General features: G+C 40.0%; 2 long non-coding RNA genes across 2 annotated transcripts; both read left to right on the forward strand.

The window, feature by feature from the left end:
• Nucleotides 1-241: 241 nt before the first annotated feature.
• Nucleotides 242-1,520, forward strand: LOC136426768 (uncharacterized). Its single transcript, XR_010754351.1, has 3 exons — nucleotides 242-346; nucleotides 829-1,140; nucleotides 1,457-1,520. It is a non-coding gene; the product is annotated as an uncharacterized lncRNA (long non-coding RNA).
• A 188-nt stretch (nucleotides 1,521-1,708) lies between these two features.
• LOC136426770 (uncharacterized) lies at nucleotides 1,709-3,196 on the forward strand. The gene is made up of 3 exons (XR_010754352.1): nucleotides 1,709-1,801; nucleotides 2,012-2,093; nucleotides 2,367-3,196. It is a non-coding gene; the product is annotated as an uncharacterized lncRNA (long non-coding RNA).
• Nucleotides 3,197-5,597: the final 2,401 nt, after the last annotated feature.

Consider the following 5,597-nt stretch of genomic DNA (forward strand, 5'->3'; position numbering starts at 1 on the left):
TTTACCCTAGATGTAAGATCGTGTTAGTTACAGTATACGTTGTCAATTTTCACCTCCAGTGCCCAAACCACACAAAACGGTTTAGTGACGCTCCCCCGTATCTCTCCACGAAACAAAAAGGACAGGAAGAGAATCTTGACCTATGACCTCATATGACCATATGAGGTCATAGCTACAGCCATTATGAGGAAGCAATTGCTTTTTGTTCAGAGTGTTAGAGTGGCAGTGGGGACATTTCTTCCTTGCTTATCCAAGAACGTCATGGAGACTTTGGTCCTAGTTTTGGGAGTTCTGTTTGCAGGATTATCGGCTGCTGATCCTCCGCCAGGTCTCTACACCGCGGAAGGTAAAGTTAGACTTTTATGTATGTAACGGTTTCTATTCGGATTGGATAAGGAAATAGACTGACAGAGAGAAACGAAAGTCACAGGCCATATTGAAACTTATGTCCAAGCAGATGTTAGAGTTGTAAGCTGTACGTTTTCTGACTGCCCAAAAACGTTCATATGGTCTTTTGATATAGTTTCTTTCCTAAACCTTGTACGAATAAAAGAAGAAAGCAGGTGGAAAGGGTGAAATCTGCTAGTGGGTCGATCGATATTAAACGTCATATCAAAATTATTCCATGTCTGCAATTCCTTTTTTAAGTACATGGAGATCTATCGTATAGCAAGCTAATGGAATTACATATCTAATGTGTACCACAATACACCACATGTATTGCAATACACAATGGATTATGTTATAATGTACATTGTACGAAAGTCTAAACTTATGTCGGTTTTTTGACAACTTTGTTCTTCTGCTCTTGACAATTATTTTACACAGGAGTTGAATATGTCGGCTGTTTTGAACACGGTCAGCCGCACCAGGAACAAGTGCTCGAAGTACAAATTGCAGACTGTACTTCATCGGACACCGAGCCATGTTTAGTCCCCGCAACTTGCATCGATGCGTGCCAAAACGCCAGCTCAAACTACACCTACGTCGGTCTCAAATACCCAGGACAGTGTTTCTGTGACTCGGTGCTACGTGGAGTGAATCAAGCAGATTCCGTCGAAGGCATTCAGTGCGATGGGAGGTGTCCTGGTGACTTACAGCTTGCCTGTGGTGCCTCTAGCAATATGCTCGTCTATCTATGTAAGTTCGGGTTAGAAGCAGTTTCTAGATACATTCCACACAAAATATTCTTTCGTTCTGTAAATCATATCCATGTACTTCCATATGCAATATAAACATTTCTGTGTGATGACAGATGTATCCCTAGCCCTGCCATATATATTTTTGTGTTCACTTGTAAATGAACTTGAATACAATGAGTACTTCAATATATAATTACGTTGATTACGCTACTGTATTCGACACACGTTTGCTGTAATCCTAATGTACCCGTATAATAACAAGCAGTTCTCAATAACGTTTGTTCCTTCAATATATATGGGAACCATTGTTTCAGGGACCAACATCCCTCCGCTGACAACAAGTCCAGTCATAATCACATGTAAGTCTCTGCTCCATCAGACATTTATAGGTACTCGAACGGCTCCTGTTAAATCGTAAACTTCTCTCACATGTCAGCTGCACTGCGTAGAAAGCACTTGAACACCGGTACAGTATGTGGCAACTTTATTTACCGACAAATTTATAACATAGAAAAGTCGACGGTATAGAATTTGCTTCATCGCAGATTTTCCATGACTTTTTTTATCAGATAGCGCCACCGTGTCGGGCCCCACAACTAAACCAGAGGTTGTGTCGACTACAACGTACAGAGGAATTAAACACCCAACAAATAACACTGGTATGTAACATAATGGTAATATAATCCCACACAAACACTCATAGAATGCCAAATCAAACACTCCTACCACTGCCTGGTTGTAAAAACTGAATGAGATGTAGTCTAGACTATATAAACTGTTTCCTTAAACTGGTGCTGACTATATATAAAAAATCTGGAAAAGTACTATTTGGCATCATCATTGACTTTTTCTCCTCCCTCCCTTCTCAGGACTTATAGCCGGAGTGACCGTAGGTGGCGTTGCTTTTGTTGGTCTTGTTGTGACTGTGGTCTTGGTCTACCTGCGGCGAAAGTGAGTTCAGTTAAACACATTATTAATTCCATCCACCCGTGTAATCTAAAGTGATAAAACTTGACTTCCTCAATCTAATCTACCTTCATTTTGTATAACGTATAGTTTAAGTGATCACCATCAAGACATTTTAACAACATAAATTCTGACATTTGAAAAACAAAATCTGACATCTGCTTGTTGAATAATTGAACGGACTTTTTTTTCAAAATACCAGAATACGTAGACTCACGCAGTCACTCTCAATATAATCACATTTTTTGTTCGAAACAGGAAAACGTCAGATGGCAAAAGCGCCCATGACCAAAGTACCAAGAGAACACATTACGTCAATGGCCAATTCCTTGACAATGAACAGCGTTCACGGACCAATCAGGACGTTCCTGACAGGTCACATGACCAAGGCATCCAATCTTCTCTCCAATCCAACGCCTCAGATGTAGACTTATACCTTGAGCCAGGGGTACCCATAGACGATTATGAATATGTATGTTTTGATAATCGTAATCATTATGATACCCCACCTGTAACCAACATGTCAGGATGGCAGACTCCAGCGACCAATAATGATTTAGATTACGTAAACCAGCCAACAAACCACTTTTATGTCAATGCATCGGAAACTGGCGTTGATCGAGACTCCCTTGTGTATGAAGACGTCATCGTTCCCAAGCGGAACACGGATGGGGGCGGTGGACAGTACATGAACGTAAGCTACAGTCACAATCAAGACGAGACTTACATGAATATATAAAACCCCTACACGTACCCACACAGACTACAATAAGAATATATAGCACATATACTAGTATATGTACATAGCAAACATATGATGAGAGATAGCAACAACAATATGTCTGCTGATTTCTTTCATATTTTATGACATTAATGTTAGATAAGTAATTATGTTAGATAAGTAATTGTAATTATGTAATACATGTATATGTATGTCATGACTGTACCAAACCTTGTCACACACAGAGTAGAATATATTGATTTATATGATAGATTCCATTCTATGTCTTCATTTGAACTCATAGTTGCTTTGTTTGCAGCTCCAAACTGAAAACAAACAATAAATGTTTTATTCCGAACACTTCGAATTTCTTTTGTGTAAGTTCCTCTTTTTCGCCTCGTGTTCCGAGTAATGCGTTAACTATGAATCAGTGACAGATTTAAAGATAATCATTCCGTTTTTCAATGGTATAGTCACCATACTCTATCTTAGCTGAAACTACAACTATAGAGTATATTATATACATTGTACATCGGTATTGATTTCGCAAACGCAGGAGTACAGCTACTGTGCATGAGGCTTCTGATGTGTGTGCACTCGTGTTGTAAAATATACATACAGTCAAACACAGCGCCTCCTATCAACCTGACCTGACTGTGCAAATAAGTCCCGCCAGTTCAGAAGTAAAAGGGAAACAGTTTATTTGATGCGGTGAATACAAAACGTAAAGTTTCAGTGTAACCGGGTTTCCGTCTGACATAACTTTACTTTCAAAACGGTGTATAGAATGAATTTACTAAAAGTTAAAACGTTTCATGTGAGACCCTCTCTTTAAACTAGATACCCACAGACGATGCATGTCCCTACCCCCCTTAAACCTTCATGAACAGACAGCATTTGGTCGAAAATAAATGAAAAACTATGAGATGGTTTGTAGGGGTAGGGTGCTGTGCCGATACACCGTAAAGGCAATTACAATGTTCATGTCAAATGGCAAAGTACAGATACATGTAACTTACTGTACGCTGTATCCCTGGACTTTGTATTAGTTAATTCTAGACAATGGAACCGAAACCACACGCGCCTATTAAAAGTGACTCTCCCCTCTCTTTCACCGTAACAAAGTACAGGTAACTAGATAAATTTGACCTATGACCGCGCACGGCGGATGACGTCAGCCTTCATGAGGAAGTCATATTTTCTTTACGAGTGTAAATGTTGCGGTGAAAAATTCCAGATTTTATTGCTCATACTTGAGAACTTCGATTGGTCCTTGTGTCATGGAGAGGTTGGTCCTACTTTTAGGAGTTCTGTTTGCAGGATTATCGGCGGCTGATCCTCCCCAGGGTCTCTACACCGCGGAAGGTAAATCTTTCCATGTTTTCATGTGTATGTAGCTATAGGTGACAACAGGGTCTGGCCAAACAAAAGACTGACAGCGACAAATATACGTGACAGCAGAGATAATTACAACCAATCACCAAGCAGAGTTTGTGAGGCGAAAACACGAAAACAGTCTTTCAGAATCGTAGTATTGATCCCACGGCACATTGATATGAAAGTGTATTTAAACACTGTTTGTTCCGACCATCGTTAAACCTTAACATTGGTGACAGGCTTATCTCAGCCTGATCAGGACTTTCATTTCTAGTTCTTACCCCAAACCACGGAGGTGGAAATGTCTGTTTTCAAATGATCCGTATATTGGTGAGGATCATAGAAATATGTTGAGAGTAAGTATACGGAGACACAATTCTGTAAAGTAAGGACGTTTGGTAAGTTATATTATGCCTCCTACGTATACGGTTTTACAGCTAAACTCGTGCCAATGTTTTCCGCAGGAGTGACGTACGTTGGTTGTTTTGAGCACGGCCTTCCTTTCCTCGAACAAGTGCTAAACGTCCACATCAGTGACTGTACTTTAACCCACCCTGAATCGTGTCTAACACCTGCGACATGCATCGATTTGTGTCAAAACACCAACCCAAGCTACATCTACATCGGTCTGAAGTACCCAGGACAGTGCTTCTGTGACTCGACTTTACGAGGAGTGAATCAAACAGATTCCAACGATGGGATTTACTGCGATGCAAGATGCTACGACGACACACAACTTGCCTGTGGTACCTCATTCAATATGCTTGTCTATCGATGTAAGTTGTAGTTTGGCCTAGTTTCTAGATAACCGTTGCGTCCTCGCAGAGTATTTTAAACTTCTATGCACTACGTATACGTTGTGCTTGTTGCTTCAATATGTATTATTCAGCATTCAGAGTCCCCGTTTGAACAAAATGTTTGTATGTATGCAATGAATATTCCCGAAGACTTTCATAGTGATTACACTACTACATTCAACACATCTTAATAAATAGTTTTGATCTTCATACGGACAAATACAATGCTCAATAACATGTGTTTGATATATAAATCATTGTTTCAGTGTTTAACATTCTCCCGCTGACAAGTCCAGTCACATGTAAGTATCAGCTCCGTCCGGAAGCTCTGTCAGACATAAATCAGTAATCATCATCAGTATCGTCAGTCCTATTCAGTGACAGGTGTCGCATCAGAAATCAGAAATAGCTGTTGATAGATAGTAAAATTCGATAACATGTCAGTGCGTGGCAGGAAATTAGATAAAAACAAACCGAAATATGGGGAAAGCATGTGACGACCTAGCCCGACAAGTTCATTATCTGTTTGTACTGAATAATGGGCATAGAGGTTCTTCACTACAAGGTTTTCATGTCGGTTTGTTTTTTTCGCAG

Source organism: Branchiostoma lanceolatum, chromosome 2, assembly GCF_035083965.1.
Source record: "Branchiostoma lanceolatum isolate klBraLanc5 chromosome 2, klBraLanc5.hap2, whole genome shotgun sequence".
NCBI lineage: Eukaryota > Metazoa > Chordata > Leptocardii > Amphioxiformes > Branchiostomatidae > Branchiostoma > Branchiostoma lanceolatum.